A 22,389-nucleotide genomic window follows, 5' to 3' on the forward strand; every position below is an offset into this window, starting at 1 on the left:
TTCAAGTGTCTAATGGTTATTTGCCTTCTTGTGCCAAGCCTTACATTGTACAAACCATTACCTCAGAGCTTGCATACAGAAGTATAGAAAAGGCAAATGGAGCTAACTTTTTTTGAACCCAGGGCCGCATGCATACTAGCCAAACTCTCTAACATTGAGCTACAATCCCTAACATTTTATTATTTAGTATGTACCATGCACTTAGTCAGGTAATACCCCTTTTAGGGATATTACCATTTTACTTATGAGGAAATTGAAGGTGAGTGAAATGAAATTATTTGCCACCGGAAAATAGACTTTGAATCCATGTCTGGATGAGTTTAAAGCATCTACTATAACCATGATAGTATCTGGAGTTTAGTTATGGCTGGGTAAATCAATGGTGGTAAATAAGAGAATGGGCCCTAAATTTCACTAGATTCAAATTTTAGTTTCCTTAGTTAATTGCAGTGTGGCACTGGGAGGTTTAGTTCATTTTATTGAAACTCATCCTCCACTTGTTAAATTGGGATAATAAGCATCTACTTCACTGGACCACTGAGGATTAGGTGAGGTAATATGAAAAACACATTTATCATATTGTGTTTTTCATCAGCACAGAGTAAGCACTCAATAAATACTAAATATTATTAACAAACCTGAATATCAACATTATCTTTTAAAGCTATTATGAATTATTCAGAGCTAGCACCAGGTGGAGATAGGAAAAAGAGGCTGGGTTCTTTCACTAGGGGATGCTAGTGAAGGAGCTGCATAAAGCAATGTTGGTTTCAGATGTTAGTACTTGAAGGTAGCACTGGTCATGCAAGGTTTGCACACAGGCCTGGAATAGTAAATATAGAGTGGCTCAGACATGATGCTTTTACAGCTGCTTCCAGTTTCCCAGGTTCCTAAATAGTATAGCTAGCTACAGCTTGGTGTGAGGAATCTCTTCTCTCCTTTTGCATCCTACTCCCTCCATCTCTTTTTGAGAAGGACCACTTATGCCAGGCTCTAGGCTAAGTATAATATTAAAGGTAAAGAAGATATGTTCTTTTCTGTTGTTTAGAGACTCATGGTTTACTGGAAACAATTTAAACCATGTGGTAACTGTTACAAGATAGAATATGAATTATGGAAAAGCCTGAGTAGGTTAGGGGTAGCTTCAGAGCGTAAAGTTTCAGTACAACATTACAGATTACAGAATTTTACAGGGCAGGAGTGGCTTGAATGTGGGAATGCTAGATCTGGAGGGCAAGCGAGATGGCTGCCAGAGTTGAGTGTGCAGTCACAAACCATAAAGAATGCAGCCTATTACTAGCAATATAAACTATTTTTTTAAACTACTTGAGTCTAAAGTTCATGGAAACAGGTGGGGTATGTGACAAGGAAGGAGGGGTGAAAGGCAGGTAGGGGACAGATACTAAAACCATGTTGGAGAGTTTGAATTTTATGATGTACACTATTTAGGAGGTACCATACAAAAGAGTCAAAAAGAGTCTCCAAAGTATTTTTATTTTTTTGATACCAGGAATTGAACCCAGGGGCACTTAACCACTGGGCCACATCCCCAGCTGGTTTTTATTTTTAATTTTGAGAAAGGGTTTTGCTAAGTGGCTTAGGGCATCACTAAATTGTTGAGGCTGGTTTTGACGTTGTGATCCTCCTGCCTCAGCCTCCTGAGCTACTGGGATTACAGGTGTGCACCACTGCCGGAGCCAAAGTATTTTTTAAAAAAGCAAAAAGAATACATTTTCCCATGATTTTAAAATTTTCTCAGATTTCTTTAAAAATTGCTTTTCAGATATAGGTTATAAAAATTAATGTAGTATAATAACTATATGTTCTCAGTTCTCTAAATTTAGAGAAAACTCCCTAAAATTAAAATCTGAGTATGTAACATTTAAAATAAAAAGACCTAAATTAGACTATTGAAAAATTAATGCTGATAGAGAAGATGGAATTCACAAATTTAAATGCATATTATTCTATTTATAAAAGATTTACTGAAAAGCAACAGAAGAGAATACATCATTATAAAATTAATTTTTGAAATACTAATCTAGATAACTGGGAGGTTTGAGGTCAAAGAATTAAAGATGTACTTACTAAAACATTAAAATTCAAGCATCCACTATATTGGTTCATAATTCCAGGACTAAATATTCATACACTAACAAATCACAACTATCCAGAACTCAAGAAATAAATTGGTTTTGCTTATCCTAATTTTCTATATTATCTAAATAATTGTTTCAATTAGTTCATTCTTATTTTCTTTGAAGTACACATAATTCACAATTTACTCTTTTATAAGTTACAGTCCTCATTATAAATAGCAATTACCATGCTCTTTTCAATATAACAAAACTCTTCATGATTATGAGACACGGGGTAAAGGAGTGTCCTTCTGGCCCTAAAACCAATGACCCCAGGGTGAATATGGTGCTTTAAAAAATGTTCCCTATTTCCTTTCTTTCTAGCAGTCAATGGTCACTTCTCAGTTGAGGCCAGTTTGCCTGAATACTTGCAGCATCTCCTTCCATTACTTATATCTGGTCATCATCAACACTTGAACACCTCTGCATAAGAGTTTATACATTAAAGACCAACAAGAGAAATAACTAGATGTGAGACTCTGCCATACCACCTAAGAGCACAAAATATGTGACAAGATGCCTCGATAATGAGATGTTTGTTTCCTTTTTTATTCTGGTGTTACAAGGCTTGATCCTATATTTATTTCTTGGAAATGGTTGAGTATGTAGTCTCAGAAGGGTGGACAGTACTACTCAGATGGAGTAGACTCTATAAAATAAAACAAATGGCAGACATGAAGAGTAGAAAATAGTCTCAGATTATCCACTGTCACTTGACTTTTATAATGGAAGGTTTCTTAATGCAATATGCAATCCAAGTATTTTATACATTGATGTGCACTCTCAGGTCAAGACCAACATCTTGACAGCTTGATTTTTAATCACTAAATTGATAGCCTTTCTCCATTTGTATTAGAAGTCTATTTCTAGACTTCATCATTTAAGGCAAAGGTGGTCAAAATATGACCTGCAGGTCAAATTCAGCTTACCACTTGCTTCTGTAAATAAAGTTTCACTGGGACACACACATATATACACACAGTCAACAAACTTTTTTCACACACTGCCAATGATGCTTTTGCACTGTAACAGTGGAATAAGCAGATGCTATAGAGACCATATACTGTTGTCTACCTTTCATAGAAAAAAAGTTTGCTGATCCCTAAAAAGATATCAGAATTACTTGATGTCAAATGGAGAATTTTCTAAACGTACACTGGCTAAGAAGTCATCCCTAATCCTTTCTCTTTGCAATAACAAGTCTACATTGTTGACCTAAGTTTTGTAGAAGGAGAAGGAAAAGAAAAGCATTAATTTTAAGGCAGGAAGTTAAAATCTTGAAAGTACCTCACATATCAATTAATCGGGTACTAAGTGCTGGGAGCTCCTTTAGATATCAAACTTTTCTGAAGTACTTCTAAATTTCTTCCTAATATTATTACTCCTAAATTATCTTCTTCATTTCCTCAATTCTGTTTTTTCTATCTCATTACATACTTGACAGTTGTTAGAATTTTCCCTGGCTCTTTTTCACCCCTAATTCCTTTGACCATAATTCAAGCAAGACAGCTTAGATCATCATTTCTGCCATCACTGGATATGCTTCTGTCTGAAGATTATAAGGTCGTATAAAGGTAGTCTAAGATAGCAGAGACTTTTCTCACTTCAGAAGTACATTTAAAAGTTATGTTTCTAAAACATCACTATTGTATCTGCACCATAAAGTCATTAAAAATAAAAAGGCTATTTTTAAGCCTATATCTGCAAGTTTAGGGGATATATCTAGCTGACTCAATTGGTAGCCTAATCAACTCAACCGGTCACAACTGGTTAAAACAATCAGCTTGTGTTTTCTAGATATCAATGTTTCACAAATACAGAAGTTGCTTAAATGTTTTTTTTTTTTTTTAACAAATTTGTTTAAACAAATACTTGTTTCTGATTTTTTTTCATATTTAGATAAACGTTGAGGAGATACTTTCTGCCCTCATTCTCAGATCAATAGGAAAAATTAATACTTGGTTTTATATCTCAGTTGTGTCTTTTTACTTGATAAAAAATAAAAATAAGCTTTAGTTAATTTTTAAATTGCCAAGTGAATCTTTAGAGCAGGAGAACAAAAACTTTCCTCTATATTTGCTACAGAAACTATGTTATTAATACCTGGATTAATAATTCAATGGTCTGATTACTCTTACTTAAAATATTTCTAGAATAAGTTACTCCTTTTCTTAATGTTATTATATATAGCCTTTTATGGGGTATTTCTACTGTAGCCTACCACGTTCTTACCAAAATGTTCTTACCTTCACTTTTGACTTCCGACTACAACCTGAATTCATATATGTATAAAACAGGATAGGGGGGGTGCATACTAAAATTTTAAGAGCATAGAAGAGAAAGTAGAAAATTAAATTGTTGAAATTATCCCAGGGGAAAATGCAACAAAGGCCTGAAGAAAGAGGCAGTAATAGGAACAGCAAGACATAAATGGATGAAGATACCTTGCAAAGAAAAATAAAAAATAATGAGACCAATTGGATTTGGGAGATAAGAAGCATAATTTTAAACAAATTTCACTACTGTGGAGATACATGGGAAACAAGTGTCCTTCAGTACAATTTTCTAAGCCCCTGTTAGGGCCTCTAAAATTCTTTTCCAAGAGTCACTGAGCTGTTGTTGGAGTAAGTCCAAAGGGACAGCTGTAATATACACTAGCTCTGGAAGGATGCATATTATCCATTTCTTTCAAAGTGCTGTCCTTCACTGACCTTTACAAATCAACCATGAGGAAAACAGATTTAACTCATGCCTTCAATGAGACAGAAAGACCTTTACAACCCTACAGTAGAAAATTAAGTTCTTATGGCTAGTATGTGGAAAATTCAAATTCCTTTAGTAAGAGTTGCAGTTTATTTTCACTGTTAAATTCATATTCACAGTGCTATGAAAGGTATTATGAAAATACACTCCAATGATTTACTGCATCATGTTAAGACAAAGGTTCCCTAATATGAGGCTCATAAATGGGTTTAGGGAGGATCTGTGCTAATGAATTTTTTTAAAAATAATGACAGATAATTAAGACCTAGGTGAGTAATGTCTGTAACAATGTAGACTTTTGATTATCAGTGAATGTAAACAAGGTGGCTTAAAAGAAACCAGTGAGAACAGCAGAATAAAATGAGTAAAGAGCCATTAACAAACACTTGATTACAGGTTATTAGATAAATCATGAATTTAAAATTTTATATAGACACACAAAAAAACATACAAAATCTTTAATTATGTAATCACTATTTTTCTTAACTTGGTGTTTAAAAATTCAAATTTTAGTGTGTAATTGTAGAACCAAAATTTCTTGAAACTTAAGTTCCAATGGAGATTAAACATTAGTAAAGGTTAAAAAGGAATATGAGGAAAAACAAACGTAGTTCTACAACGTGGAAAATACAAGATATTTCATAATATTATATAGTTTAAAACATACAATTTCATAGTTATAAAAGTTTTCTAGTAAATATTTCTTTTCTCATTTTCCTGAGACAAGGCAGTTTATCATAGTTTCACATAAAACTAAGAACAGGCAGTCAGAAATAAATGGTAAATCAGGGAACTCTAGACACCCCATTTACATTTGCAGGTCAAGATGACAGTATTTGGTAAATTATGATTTTAAAATACAGACTAGAAGAATGACTAATACTTCAAATGGAAAAATACATCAATATTCTGCCTTTGTTATTCTAATATAATATTTTGGCTCTAATTCTTTGATTCTTCTTTATAGCAAAAGCTAACCATTCCATAGAGTGTAACCAGTGCTTCAGCTTTAACATCTTTAACACCACCTACAGCAAATGCATACCAAACGATCCTAAAAACACTTTGGAAACCCCTAGAATTAATAATATGAACTTAGTATTCAGTAGCAAATAGAACAATGTATACTAACCCAACGTATATTTGTCCTAAGCCAAAGTGGTCTAACTAGAGTTAGTGGTCTACATACAGATCAGTGATACATCATCCTTAGTTGCACTGAGGAAGAACACGGTCATTTTCAAAGTCTTCCTCTGTTTCAAACTGTTCCCTTAGTCTCTCTTCATCAAAAATGGTTGCCTTATTTTTGTTACGTCATGGCATGAGGACATAGTTCAGTCTGTACTGTGACTCATATTCAAGTACCATTTCTTCTGATACACTAGTATCTACATGCATTAAAATTTGCCTGCATCCCACTGATTAACCTTATGATCTTGATAATGAAGAAAAGACTCTCTGGCATATCAGTCTTATGCTGCCATCCTAGCAAAGGGAAACCTGGGTCAGCTATAGGTTTCTCAGTAGAACCTGTGACTCTATCTTCCTTGCATATTACAGTTTGTTTTGTAAGCACAGAAGATTTTCAGTCTAGTCTGGTTCAATAGAGCTAGCTCCTTTGATTGATGGCTCTAGTACACACAATATATTTACCTATTTGCATCCAAATATTTCACAGAAAATCTCCTTTGTTTTGGACTATTATTTCACTTTTGTTTACTAAGTCAACATTTCAGACTTCACAGGATTTACCTGTAATATCTGTCAGAAGGCCAAAACACTTTGGGAGAAGAGAAGCAGGGACCAGTCATAAAACTCTATTGGTCTACTGTTTCCAATAGAGTTCCCTATTTCCTGAGGCCAAGTGTCACAGAATGGCAGCTATCAGTGTCTCTGTTTATGATTATATACTCCAAGGCACAAATAATGAGCAAAGCAAAGATTTATATATCATTGCCCTAATTGGCTGTTGCAAGGACAATATTTTCAAAATCAAATGACAAGGTCTGAACTGTGCTGCTGTGATCAAGGTGGTGATTCTGCCAATACTGACAGGTTAAGGAGGAGGTGTAAATGGACTCCATCAATTTGCTTTGCAACCACCTGCTGGTAAGTGAATCAAATAAAAAGATTAGCTTAAAATATGAAGTACTTCTTGAACATGTATTACCAATACTGCACAGGGAGGAGTCATGCCAGTTTTCTGTTGTCATTTCAATTTTAGTAAATACTGCCTGAAAACAAACCTGTTTTCAGACACTATCTATTGAATTTGTATCAAAATACTAGGAACTTACTTTTAGTTTCATTCATCCCAAGGCATAGTCCTTGATGTACCTGCATTACATAATTAAGCAACAGAGTATTCAGCATCCTAGGACACATTTTAGATTACAAAGTATTTAATACACAACCAGGATTAGATTCTAGCCTTGAAAAAACGTGGCTGTAAATGTACTGAGTATCTTTATTTACCATATTGATATTTAGGTCCCCTACATTCTTGTCTAATTATTTATCTATCCTTGCTGTTATCTTTTGCCCCATATCACAATCTCAGCTTATGTCCTTGAACTGATTTCCTTTCTTAAAGGCTATTATTGTAATCTCTTATTATCCTCTCCTCTTATACTATACCTACTACATTTATTGCCATTCTTACAAAAGATACAAAGCACAAAATATATAGTGCATTGAAACTTCATTTTACTTAAGCTGAGCACTTAATGTCTATTTTAATTGGCCCAAACAAGTTTTTTTTCCAGTTTTTACTTAATGACATAAACCCATTAGGAGCTCACATCAAGAATGTTCCATTTTCTTCAAATTATATTCTAATGAATACAAAATGTTGTATTATTTGCTCAGTGAATATGTCCTGTATCTACTCATAGATAAAAATACATTTCAAGAGGTATGTTATATCACTGGATAAAAGACATGAAATATACTGAAACTTTATTTAAAAAAATACTTTTTAAATGACAAAGATCAAATAATAACATCATATTCTGATAAATGCTTGCCAACTGCCCCCTTTTCTATTAGTAACAGAAGAGCCCAGTATTACTAATAATGAAAAACTCTATTGTCACCAATTACTGACCAACTTTAATACTGATTAAATCATTCTTCTTATGAAAAAAGGCACTTCACTAAAGTAAAACTTGAGGTAATGGAGGATAGCTGTTTGGCAAGCGAAGGAAGAAAGATCTCCCAGAAGTGTCATTAGACAGAGGGCAGCATAATTTTAGCACAAGCATCACCCAGCCAAGATATGAAGAGGAGTTCTATGAATGATAGCAACAACAATATGGAATCATGTTAAGAACAGATATTTTAAAAAATCAGACTTTTAAAGACAATGCACTATGGGTGAGGTACTTCAAAATCCCTTTAAACATGAGAGACATATTAGATTTTCTTTACTTTGCCTTTTCAAACATTTACTGTTTACTCATGCTTGTTATAGTACAATGTACCAAATCTTATGGAAATTATAGATACTGTACCTTAAAAAAGAACACAGTGAGAATGAGGAACTAAAATGAGTGTAACTGAGTAAAAACAACAACTTAAGTGCTAAGTAAGTAGTATATTTCTGTTTTTATTTAATAATGTGTTATAGTCCAACAGTTGACAACCCAAAAGCATAGAGTCAAAAAATTACTTACATGAACTGCTTCCTTATAAAACTTATCAACACGTCTTTAGGCTATTTTTCCAATTGCTTCACATATTATGATCCATCAGCTAACTTTTGCTAAAATTGAAAAAGGCACAAAGGGAGATGTAAGGAACTTTGAAAATGGGAACTTCAAGAGCTAAAGTTCTAAGCTCTGGCTATAGAGAGGCTAAAAAGATAACCCAAGAAAAGGCAGTGACTGCAAAGATTCAAGTGAAGATATAAGGGAAAGTACCTATGTTGGAGAAAGACATTATAAGGGACATTAACAAAGTCTTTTGTGTATGTGTCCAATAACAGTAATTATGCAGATGAACATGTGATGTCAATATCCTGACATGGTGAAAATTCTGAGCGAAGAGTGACTTATTATGGTCCATAAAAAGCACATTAAAACCTCTATTTCTTAAAATCTCATACTAATTTTGAGAGATGTAAGGGGAAAAAAAAAAGGCCCAGGGGGAAAAGGTATCTACATTGTCAATACTGGAAGTTGAGAGATTTGGGCATGTAGCTCAGCAGTGAAGTAGCTTGCCTGGCATGAGGCCCTGGGCTCGCTCAATCCCTAGCACCACCAAAACAAAACAAAACCAACCCCATCCAATATTGGAAGAAGATTTGCCTTTTGACACCAACCTATCAAAATGATAAAGTATTTTTTTAAAATGTAATTAGAGGTCCTAGTTTCATTGAATAATCTACCAAATTATAGTAATTAGCTTTTTTTTTTAAAAAATGTACTTTTTCATCTCCTAGAATCAGTTAACTAAGATGTGCTTGGTTCCTTTGTTACAACTGGGTTTACAATACTAACATTCCTAACCATCACTAGAATACTCAATAATATCATTAGCTCCAACTAACAGTGCAGTACTTATGACTATATTTTAGTATCCACAAAAGCAAAATTCTGAGAAGAGCATGAATCATTATCCCCAGGGTAAAAAAAAATGTTTCTTTGGTCAGAATATGAAACTTAGTACTGAGACCAGCAATTTAGCCTAGGAATTCCTTTTTTAAGTAAAAGGAACAGAATGTTTCTTTTCCTTTTTCACACATTCCAAAACTAGCAGAATTGTCCATCTGTCTGCTTTTACTACTCTCCATATCTGGTGTGTGGTGACAGGAAAACAACCTTTAGTCTAATTATTTCAGTACTGCTCTTTTGTTCTGTCCTGTCAGGATATCATTTTCTCAGGCCAACCTTCACCCTGATCTTTCCCTCCCTATTTGAGCATCTATTACAAAATCATTGTAATAATTGCATAGAGATCATTCTAAAAGTGGATATTTATTTCCATAATGTTAAGTGTTTAAAAAGTTCTCAAGACTCAGGGATTTGAGTACAGATCAGTGGTAGAACATGACTTACTAGTATGAGAAGTTCTGTGTTCAATCCTCAGCACCAAGTAAGAAACCAACCAACCAAGCAACCAACAAAAGTTCTTAGATTCATATTTATATTTCATCTTAAAGATATCTTGTTACTAAACTAAGGAAATATTGATGTTGTAAATGGTTTAATTATAGCTCCTACTTCAAATTTTCCCAATTAAAAAAGTTAAAATAATCAATAATGTTAAGACCTCCTTTAATTATTTATTTTGTTGATACCTCTTACTCCGCTTGAGTACTCAGATGTGGACATTCTCCATGAAATCATCTTTCTCAGTTCTCAAGATTAGAACCTTTAGCATTTTCAACTCTTGTGTGATACCACTTCCACTCGTTGTCATTCTTAAATTCATCATTTTTTCCTCCCACACTATCACTATTGGACCTCACTTAACAAGCTCTGATATGGAAAAAATGACCTATAAAGTATTCAGTAAGAAAATTGCTTTCTATAAGATACTGGTAACTTAGGTGGAGGGGTGGGTGATGGAAAAGAAAGGGTGAGATACACTTTGAATGAATGAAAAGGATTTCTGACAGGTAGTGAATGAGAAGGGCACCACATATTAAATGAGAAGTAAGAACTATGCCAAAAGCCTGAAAAGCAGACGATGTTCATTTTTCCCATTCCCCATTTTATTACCCACAGTGTCACTAGAATTGATGACCTAAAACACATACCTACTTATACCAATACTCAACTCAATCAGTATGGTCAATCTCTTAAAATCTAGAATATGCCTCACATTCAGTCTCAGCAACCATTTTAATTATGTTCTATTTTTTCCCACTAAGCTCAAATTTTAATGGATTTTTTTTGGGTGGGTCGGGGGTAAACAGAATCCATGTTCTTTTTTTTACCTCTATTTCTATTTGCTGCCATTTCAGTCATACTTACCCTTTAAATTCAGTTCTAATGCCTTCTCTAAGGTCCCTTCAGTCTCATTAAATTTGGCTTATCTTTCCAGATGAACTTCAGAGACACTTGGTTAAATTCACTTGGTTAAATGCAAAGCTTGTAGTATTTTGACTGAGTACACTTTATACTAATTTAAAGAAAACTGACATCTTTGCTAGATATTTTCCTAGCCAAGTTAGTATATCCACTTACCTATTTTCAGTGTTCTTTCATAGCTATTTTAAAAAACTATACTTAGTTAACATCTAATGAACTGAACATACTTTGATTTTGACAACTTTTTGTACCTATAAAAGCACCACAAAACACACATTCCATTTCTATTACCCTAGAACATTCCCTCCCTGGTGCCCTTCTCCAATTAATTTCTGTCACCCCCTCCCCAAATAAATTTTTGTTTCTATAATTACATATTAGTCTGCTGACTCTTTAATATAAATTGAGGCACATAATGTACACTCTTTGTGTTTGGTTTCTTTTGCTTGGTATGTTGTTTTTGTTTACTTTCTTTTGTGATGCTGTGACTACATTCATGTCTTTAATCTGTCAGTTTTGTCAACAGTTAGTTCTTTTAACTTTTTTTTTGGTGCTGAGGTTGGAACTCAGGTGCTCACACATGGTAGGATATTCTACAGCCATATTACATCTCCATTCAGGTAATTACTTCTTTTTAATTGCTAAGTAGTATTCCAAAATATACAAGAACTTGTTTATTCAACCTCTAGTTGTCCAAGATATGGGCGGTTTTCAGCTTTGGCTATTAACATTTTTACATTTAAAAGAAATTCTTTTAGGTGAATAAAATACTCTTGATAAATACTTAGGGAGACAAATACTGGGTTGTAAGATGTTCAGAAACAAGTTAACATTCTTTAAAAGAACTGGTTATATCCTGAAAAAAGTCTAATTGCAAGACTGGCCTTAGTGTCTGGAAACTTGAATTTTGGATTTGGGGATGATTTCTTCCCCCACCCCACCCCCAGTCTGGTAAGAGTTGCTCAATGATATATGACAAAAATGTGATTTATGCTAAATACCTGCTTTTGTTTAGGGAGTCTGGAATTTTGGGTTTGTGCCAGGGAGAGGGTGTGATCTGGCCTCAGAAAAATCCCTGGATACTGAATCTCTAATGAGCTTTTCTGCTTTACTTATGTAATATTTCACAGGTGGTTGTCAAATTATTTGCTAGGGGAATTAAGCATGAGTTCACTGGCAAAGGACCCTTGGAAACTTGTGTTTAGTTCCCCTGGATTTTCCTTCACTTACCTTTTGCCTTTGCTGACTGTGCTCTGTATCCTTTTGCTATAGTTATAGTAAGTCATAAAAACATATTTATGAGTCCTCTTAGGAAACCAGCAAACTTAGGAATGTTCTCTAGTTTAAACTAAATGTTATGTTTAACTTTATGAAAATTAGTTCTCCAAAGGGCTTACTGTTTTGCAATCCAACCAGTAATGAGAGTTCCAATTGCTCTGCATCCTCATAAATATTTAGTGGTATCAGTTTTTTTCTTTTAAACTTTAGCTATTCTATTGGTGTCTCACTATGTAATTAGAGTTCATTGGTGTTTTGTTGGTTTTTTGGTGATGGAAACTGAATTGTAGGCACATACTCTACCCTTAGCTACCCTCTCTGCCCTCATTATGGTTATGATTTACATACTGATGACTAATAATTTTGAAATATTTTCAAGTGCTTATAGGTCTTTTGTACATCTTCTGTGAAACATCTGAGTCTTCTCATTATTTTTTATTACCTAGTTCATTTAAAAAATGTTGATTTCAAAGGTTCATTATACATTTTGGACATCAATTATTATAAGTACGAATAATTTCCCTCCATTCTAAGGCATTTCATTTCCTAATACTATCTTCTGATGAGCAAAATGTATTAATTTTGAGTAAATCCTACATATCAAAATTTCTTTTGTTTAGATATTTTATGTCCTATCCAAGAAAATTTTCCTTCTTAGTAGTTTAAAAAGATTTCTTCACATAAGTTCTATTATGACTTAAATTTATTTCTATATAACTGATTTCTTTTATTAATTTGGTGACTGGGTTCTTTTTTTAATATTTATTTTTTAGTTATAGGTGGGCATGATATCTTTATTTTATTTTATGTGGTGCTGAGGATTAAACCCAGTGCCTCAGGTATGCTGGGCAAGCACCCTAACTCTGAGCCCCAGCCCCAGCCCTGGGTTCTTCTTTTGTACCTTGTAATTGATTATTCTTCATAAAAAGGAAAATTGTGCTTTATATATTAATGCTATAATATAAAGAAGCCATACAGAAAATGATTTTTTAACCTTATCAATAAATGTTGAAGATTCTGGTCTGGAAAAAGTACCATAAACTAAATTAGACTGGCAAACTGGGAAGAAATATTTGTAACCTATGTGGCAAAGGGCTAATTTTTGTAATTTACAAATAGCTCAGACAAATTAGCAAGAGTAAAAAGGTTACAAATACACAATTTTCAGGGAAAAAAGCTTAAGTAGACAATAAGCCTAGGAAAATAACAAAGTATACAAATAAAAACAATGTCTGAGTCCCATTTTCTCCCTATCTGATTGAAAAAAACAATTTAAGCTTGATGAAAACCAGTCATTGCAAAGATAGGTCTTTCAGATCATTGGCGAGGATGTAAACTTTTGGAGAGACAATTTGACAATATGATTCAAAAATTAAATACACTTATTCTTAGACTTAGCTGATCTTAGTCCTAGAAATAAAGCCTTATGGGTATATTTGTAAAAATTAATAAAAAATTAGGCTAAAGAATGTTCACTTCTGCAATATTCATGAAAACAAAAAGTAGAAACAACCAAAATATCCACCAACACAAGTAGATATAGGTAAAGTTGTGACTCTCATTACATAGTGGGATACCAATAGAATAGCTAAAGTTTAAAAGAAAAAAACTGATACCACTAAATATTTATGAGGATGTAGAGCAACTGGAACTCTCACTACTGGTTGGATTGCAAAACAGTAAGCCCTTTGGAGAACTAATTTTCATAAAGTTAAACTTTTAAACATTTAGTTTAAACTCAAGAATATTCCTAAGAGAAATGATTGCATAAATGAAAGCAAAGCATTCTGTAGAATAATATAGCTGTTAAAAAAGAATGTACTGACAGAAACACATCTCTAAGACACAGTTAGGAGATGGGGAAAAGCTGTACAACAGTGTGTTAAAAAAAAAAGTTTTAAAAAGACCTTTGGTTCTAAAATACCGGAATAAAGACTTTTGTGTCCTCAATTATTTCTAAACAAGGAGGATGAGAAAAAGAAAAACACCTTTTCTGACGAAGTAAAAAACCTATAATCCTTAAGCCATAATATATGGAGGCAGGATGAGACAGTGGATGAAAAAAAATCACTGAGCAGAGGTTAAGAATACTAAAATTTAAGTGCTTATAGATAAGAAGAATGTAAATTGTCACAAAATTCCAAAAGAGTTAGGACTGGGAGATTCCTAGAATGATTAGAATTCTAGGTCTCTAGAGAGGTGGTAGCACAATGGAATTCCAGGTCTCTAATTCCAGTTGGTATAGTTAAAGACTTCCCAGCCCTGCAGAAATTAGAAATTAATGTGCACAACTTCTGGAAACACTAAACCCAAGAGGCTTTGAACTTTAATAGGCATAGAAGTAGGCACAGGTAAAGTTGTGACTAAAACCAGAGGATTATATGGAAATCCAGTGAGACCTGACCACCGCCCCCGCCCCCTTTATTTTCTTCAGGCTAGCTCTAAAACATAAGGAGCCCACACTGGAGACCAGATTTTCTTCAGAAGGGGATCCCAAACTAACCAACCTAGAGAGAAGGATCATGACAGTTAGGGATTTCAGATGGCATAGTTCACCAATAGACAAGAACTCTGACCCCAAATCAAGAGTTTTTAATCATCTATTACTGCCTTTCAAATATGAATGAAAACTAAGCATCTTAATGCATTTGAAGAAAATTTCCAATATTAAAGCCTGAGACTAAACAAAACACAAGTACTAGCTAAGAGAGAAAGATGATAAAGAGGGAATGTCAAAGAAACTGTAATATTAAATACACTTTAAGAGAAAATACTGCATTCTTAAGAAACCAACAAAAACAAACAGAATAAAATGTAAAAAAAAAATGTAATCCAAGTTTGAAGGTAAAGACAAAGCAATTTTCCAGATGTCAGAATAAAAAGAAAGAGATGAGTAATAGGAGGGAAAGGTAAAAATCAGAAAAAAGTCTAATATCTAATTAGTTTTTATTAGATATTAGACCAGAAAGTCTAATATCTAATTAGTAGTTCTAGAAAGAAGGATTAAAATAGAGTGGGGAAAATTCTTAAAAAAAAAGCTAGAAAACTTCCAGGAATTAAAGATCAAGTGTCCAGAAAGGACTTAACTGAATACACAGCACAATAAATCTTAAAAAAGACGCACATCAAGGTACACTACCATAAAATTTTCAAACACCAGGCATGAAGGGAGAAAAAAAAATCACTTCTAGACAGAAAAAAAGAAATACAAAAATAAAAGATCAGGAACCAGAATGGCACTGAACCATTAAAAAGCAAAACAGGAAGCCTGAAGACACCAAGCAAACAATACTCTAAAAATTTTTAGTAAAAATGACTTTCAACTTAGAATTTTACAAAGTGTCATATAATTATCAGAGTAGAAAATGACATATTAAGGTATGTAAACATCTCAAAAATTTACTTTCCCAGTTATCTCATTACAGAAAGCAACTACAGGAAATGCTCCTGTAAAATGAAGGTATAGGGCACAGGAATCAAAGCTTCTTTACACAGGAAGTAGGTATAAGGAAGTTTCAGGATGCGATCAAAGACAAGTCTAAGGTAACAGCTATAAAACAACCTAGAGAGGAATCATGAAAACTGAGGTACCAGCAAGGATACCTCAGGAAAAAAAACGAACTGGTTTATCTCACAGGTGACAGTTACTGAGAAGATAAAGATGGATTAAAAGCCTATGGGAAGACATTCAAATTGCAATGGTAACTAGGCAAAATTTTAAGATGAGGCAATTATTTAATTGTCAAGTTGTAACAAAAAATATAAGCCTAAGCAGTATTTACTTCATAGCATATGGTCATAATAATGAAAACACAAAATCTAAGCTGGGTGAAACACATACCTGTAGACCCACTACTACTCTGGAGAATCGAAAGTTCCAAGTCAGCCAGGGCAACTTGCCAGAGACTGTTTCAAAATGAAAATTTAAAAGGCTGGGAATGTAGCTCAATGGCATCAATACCCAGCTACAGCAGAAAACAAGCAAACAAAAAAAGAAAAACATAACAAAACCTCCTGCTAAATCTGATTTAACCAATCAATAATGATTAAATATATCAGGATAAGACAAAGGAAGATATAGAAATGAGTTGAAACTGTGAAATAAGAAGCAACTAATGGATAATGTGGACCAACAGAGAGCAGCGTGTCCATTATTTTAAGGTGGTAACACCAGAAGTAGCTGCTAAAGTAGTTGAAAGTGTTTTTCCTGAAGAAAGGCAAGTTAGGGGGGAAGTGCAGTAATGAACTACTGTTTTAATTAAACTTTCGGTCCTGACTTAAAACTACTTGCCTATATTGTTTTTTATTTCAGTCTTACTTGAGATATAATTTAAAATTCAGTTTGATGAATTGTGATAAATGTATACAGTTGCACAAACCATCACAAAAATCAAGTTTATTTTATGTTTTGGTACCAGGGATTGAACCCAGGGATGCTTAACCACTGAACAACATCTCCAGCCCTTGCTATTTTTTATTTTGAGACAGGTTCTCCCTAAGTTGCTTAAGCCCTCGCTAAGTTGCAGAGGCTGGCCTCAGACTTGGACCACTGAATTACAGATGTACACCACTGGTGCCCAGCCACATTTTGAATGATTTTTTCAGGCTTGTTGTTGAGACAGCATCAGGATCTTCTTAAAAATTTCTTCATGTGGATAGCCAATTATTCTAGCACTACTTTTTGAAAAGGCTATTCTTTCTGCCATTTTATTACTTTGCCATTTTATTACTTCGACACCTTTGTCAAAAATTACTAAATACCTTAGATTACTTATGTGTTTTTTATTAGCAAATAAAGTAACAAGTATACAAAGCAAAATGTTCAGTAAGAAAATTATTATGCCATATTTCATTAATATTATAGGGTATGTCAAAATACATTCTGCTGTCATGTATGACTAAAAAAAAAATCGTATGGTAAAAAAAAAAATTATAGGGAAAAGACATATGGGATGTACCAATTGTCCAAAGGAAGAAACAAAATGAAAAAAACAAAACAAAACAAAACATTACTACATTTAGTTCTATTTTTGAGACTCTCAATTTTTTTTCCCATTCACCTATAAAAGTCTATCCTTATACTAATACTGTGCTATTTTGATGATTTGAATTGTACAACAATTCTAAAACATCAGGAACTATAAGTCTTCAGATTTTTTAGTTTAATTTTTTTTATGGCTATATCTTTGACTTTTAGAAACCCACTTGTCAATATCTTTAAAAAAAACAGACAAGATTTTAATAAGATTACACTGATTCTATAGATTGAGTTCATGAGACTGGCCATTCTAGCACTATTCACAAACATGGTACTTAATTTCTATCAGCAATATTTTATAGTTTTCAGTGTACAGGTTTTGCATATCTTGATAAATTTATTTCTAACTATTTCATTTGTAATATTGTGAATGACTCTGTTTTTAATTTTTGAATTGTTCAATGTTAGAATACAGAATTATTATTTTTATCCTATGGTCTTGCTAACTTCACTTATTCTAGTAGGTGTTTTTTTTTGGGGGGGGGGTGTATTTCAATTCTTGAGAATTTTTGATTTATTTACATGCCATCTGTTTAGTTTTACTTCTTCTTTCCATTCTGCATGTTCTTTCTTTTTCTTAATGCACTGTCTAGAAATTTCTAGGATAGGATGTTCATTATAAGGATAAGAACAAACATCCTAGCCTTGATCTTGATCTAAAATGGAAAAGCATAAAACCATTCACCATGAATGGTTAGTTGATTTTTTCAGACATCCATTCTCAGACTGACGAAGTTACCTTCAATTCCTAATTTGCTTAGAGTTTCTACTTATTATGTTGAGTTTCATCAAATACTTTTTCTACCTCTACTGAGATGATCATGTGGTTTTTCAACTTTATCTTACTAGAACAGTATATTTCACTGAATTGATTTTTTAAAATTATATTAGCCTTGCATTACTAGAACAAATTCCACTTGGTCATGATGTATTACCTTTTTGATACTATTCTGCTAAATTGTGTTAATTTATGAGTAATTTTTTTGTGTGTGTATTTTCATGAGGAATACAAGATACTAGCTTTCTTTTCTTGTGATGCCTTTGTTTTGGATTTGGAATCTGGTAATACTAGCCTCATAAACTGAACTGTAATATTCTTCCTTCTGTATTTTCTGAAAATTTGTACTTTTTTTCTTCCTTTAGTGTTTGATGAAATTACTAACTAGCCACTAGGAGCCAAATTTTCTATGTTGGAAGGATTTATGTACTAATTCAATTTATTTTCTCTATATAGTTCTATTTAGATTCTATATTTCCTTTGGAGTCTATGTCAATAATTTGTGTTTTTCAAGGAATTTGTCCATTTCATCTAAGTTGTCAAACTGGTTATTGTAAAGTTGCTCATAATACTCTTTTCTTATTCTTTCAGTACCTAATACATATACAATGATATTCATTATTTCATTCCTACTATTTTTTTTAAACACCAAATTATTTACTTTAGTTATTTTATGTGGTGCTGAGGGTCCAACCCCGTGCCTCCAGCAAGGCAAGGCAACCACTCTACCACTGAGCCCCAGCCCCAGCCCCTCATTCCTACTACTATTAATTTACATCTTTTTCTTTCTCTCCACCCCCTTCCCCTTCTGCGGGTCAATCACAGGGTTTCATGCATACTAGGCAAGTGTTCTACCACTGAATTACATCCCTAGTCCATTTCTCTTTTTTAAAATCATTTTAGCCACAGGTTTATCAATTTCATTAAACTTTTCAAAGAACCAGTGTTTAGTTTTATTGATTTTTCATATTTCCTTGATTTCTGTAATGATCTTTATTATTATTTTTTCCTACTTACTTTAGGTTTACTTTTCTCTCTTTTAGTTTCACAAGGTAGCTTAAATTATTGATTTTAGGCTAGTATAAGCATTTAATGCTTTGTATTTCTTCCTTGGCACTGCTTTAGATACATACCAAATATCCTGATATGTTCCATTTTCATTTTCCTTCGGCTAAAAATATTTTCTACTTTCTCCAGTGAATTCCTTTTGAACTCACATGGTTACTCAGAAATATATAGTTTAATATCTACATTTTAAAATTTTCCTTATTTCTTTCCATTAATGATACTTAACTACTTTGTAGTTACAGAACACTGAGCATTATTTCATATCTTTCATATTTATTAACACGTTTAATTTTTGAGGGCCATTATTCTGCCCGTCCTGATGGATTTCAAACGCACTTAAGAAGAATGTCTATTCTACTGCTGCTAGGTATTCTGATGATGTCAATTATGTTGAATTGGTTGACTGCCTTATTTAAGTCTTCTGTATCATATTTTTTTTGTCTACTTATTCTATTAGCTGTTGAGAAAGGAGTAAAAATGTTGAATAGGCTATTTCCCCTTTCAATTCTATCAGTTTTGTTTTCATGTATTTAATGCCTCTATTAAGTACACTTAGAGTTTTTACATTTTCCTGGTTTGCTATTTCTTTATGATTTTGAAATGTCTCTCTTTATCTTCAGACATACACACAGTATTATTTTGACTACTCCAGTAGTATGATGTTTGCTTTCTGAAGAATGGAACCACCCAACCTCCTCACACTGTCAAAAGTAAAAGATGGAGGCTGGGGTTGTAGCTCAGTGGTGAAGCGCTTGCCTAACACACGTGAGGCACTGGGTTCAATTCTGGCACCATAAATAAATAAATAAGTAAAATAAAGGTATCATGTCCATCTACAACTAAAAGTATTTAAAAAACAAAACAAAACTGGAAGACACATTTATTTTGATGATGAAAGAAAAAGAATATATTAGGGGAATATAATTACAGACTCAGATGATATTTTAAATTAGATATAATAAATAAAAATTAAGAATCTGGCTTAAAAAGTATATGTAAATAAATATATATTCCTACACCTCCTTCACACTTTTTCTCCTAAAATTAGTCAGGTTAATAATATTGATTTCACTTTGGGAAGGAGGTAAGTAGGCAGTCAGGACAAATAAAAATGGATATGGAATGCAAAATTTGCACACCATGATTTTTTATTAGACTATTTTCTCTTATTTAACTGTATTAGCACTGTATACTGATTATTCTGAGCATTATTCATGATATTAATAAGAATGCGGGTCTTTCATTATTTAACCTGTTTAAATTTTCTGATTTGGGATGTCTGTTAATTAATATGTCAAAAAAAATAGCTATTCTTATTTTACTAAGACTGTGTGTGGGAGAAGAGAATATGTCTTTTACAGATTTCCTAATATTAAAATACCATTGTATTTCTAGAGTAAATACCATTTGGTTGTGGGGTGTGTGTGTGTGTTCATACGAAATCTATTAGCTAATATTTAATCTAGACTAACAAATATTTTAAGTGAGACTGGTTTGTGGTTTTCTTTCTGAGTGTATATATGGTCTCTGTCAGCTTCTAAAACAATGCAAGGAGTTTCATAATAACTTTTAATATACTGAACGTTTTAATGAAGACTAATGAGAAAAAGCTAGCTTTAATAGATCTTAAGGCCTTATTTAATAAAGAACAGCATAGTATTGACCCATGCAGATCCAGGAAATAAAACTAAGTTCAGATATGGACTCAAGTTGTTGATACAATTTTGTATAGTGAAAAATCCTACAAATCTCTAATTGGGGTAAAAGGATTATTTAATAGATGGTCCTGGTAGAACTAACTAGTCACATAAAGAAAAAAAATTAAAATTTAAGCTTTAAGATAAACAAAGAAAATTTGTAAATATTCCCAAGTAACACAAAATACTTGAAGAAATGAAAAAAAAAATACCACATTCTTGGCAGAAAGATATACACTCACAAAGATTCAATACTTCTTTATATGACCTATACAGTTGATATAATCCCAATAAAATTCCAGTGTGTTTGTGTTTCATATGTGTAGAATTAAACATGCTGACTATAATGTTAAAAAATCTGCAGGAAACCCAAGAAAAATTAGAGTAAGGGAGTAAGTAGGGGAAGAGAAAGGTCTAGTCCTAACAGATATTAAGACATATCATAAAACTAAAATAAGTACAATGATAAGATACAGCTTATGAAATATCAGCTTAATAAACTACAACAGAAAATTTAAAAAAAGACACATATATGATAAAGATAACTTCAAATCAACAGGAAAAATACCTTTTAGAATAGCTAGACACTTAAAATGTAAGGGTGGGTTTTTAATTTATACATGAAACTAAAGTCTACTTAATATGATAAAACTACATAAAAGCAAATTCATAAAAATTCTATAAGAAAATATGAGATGATTCTTTTCATAATGTATGAAAAAGTCCTTTCTAAGTAACAATGCAGTAAAAAGAAGACTGATAAATGCAACTATACAATAAGAACTCCTGTATGTAAGGGGAAACTATCATAGACAAAACCAGAAGATGAACTAGAAAAATTGTGTGATCCTCATGTTCACTTATGAAGGGAGAAATCTCTACTGAGTAAATAGTAAGGACCTAATTAAAAATGCACAAAATAGGAGCTGGGATTGTGGCTCAGTGTTAGAGTGCCTGCCTAGCATGTGGAGGTATTGGTTTTGATCCTCAGCATCACATAAAAATAAAAAAATAAAGGTTATTGTGTCTACCTACAATTTTTAAAAAAAGCACATGAATTGAGAATTCATAGAAAAAGTAATGTAAATGACCAATTAAAAACTGCACATCTTTTTAAAAAAATTTTTTAAATTGTTGATAGACCTTTATTTTTTGTATTTATACGTACACAGTGCTGATAAGTGAACCCAGTGCCTCATACATGCCAGGCAAGTGCACTACTTCTGAGCCCCAGCCCCAGCCCCCAAAACTGCACACTTTAAAGATGTGGAATGAGAAGAACATCATTACCTTAGGTACATGTATGATTGCACAAATAGTGTGACTCAACATCGTGTACAACCGGAGTAATGAAAAGTTGTGCTCCATTTGTATACAATGAAATGAAATGCACTCTGCTGTCATATAATAACTAGTTAGAACAAATAAAATAAAAAATAATAAATTAAAAAACTGCAAATCTTTATTCATAATCAAAATTCAAATTAAATGATATAGCATGTCACCTACCAGATTTGTAAAATTAGACACACACACACACAGACAACCTGCTAATAAGCAAAGAAAACGATCAGGAAAAGGCTGTGATGAATCA

The 22,389-nt window shown here is 32.9% G+C and overlaps 1 protein-coding gene across 3 annotated transcripts in view; it reads right to left on the bottom strand.

The window, feature by feature from the left end:
• Positions 1-22,389, bottom strand: part of Pik3ca (phosphatidylinositol-4,5-bisphosphate 3-kinase catalytic subunit alpha) — a 78,151-nt gene that overhangs the window by 33,737 nt on the left and 22,025 nt on the right. Inside the window, exons 1-2 of one of the 3 annotated variants that reach the window (XM_071615455.1) lie at positions 8,576-8,641; positions 7,199-7,238 (exon numbers count right to left, since the gene is read on the bottom strand). The exons of 1 other annotated variant lie outside the window; for it this stretch is intronic. The gene's annotated coding sequence lies outside the window, so the exon portion shown is untranslated. Of the gene's footprint in view, positions 1-7,198; positions 7,239-8,575; positions 8,665-22,389 lie in introns of those variants that run through there. One more of the 3 variants, XM_071615456.1, reaches the window with a different exon arrangement.

This window comes from Marmota flaviventris, chromosome 8 (assembly GCF_047511675.1).
Source record: "Marmota flaviventris isolate mMarFla1 chromosome 8, mMarFla1.hap1, whole genome shotgun sequence".
Lineage (NCBI taxonomy): Eukaryota > Metazoa > Chordata > Mammalia > Rodentia > Sciuridae > Marmota > Marmota flaviventris.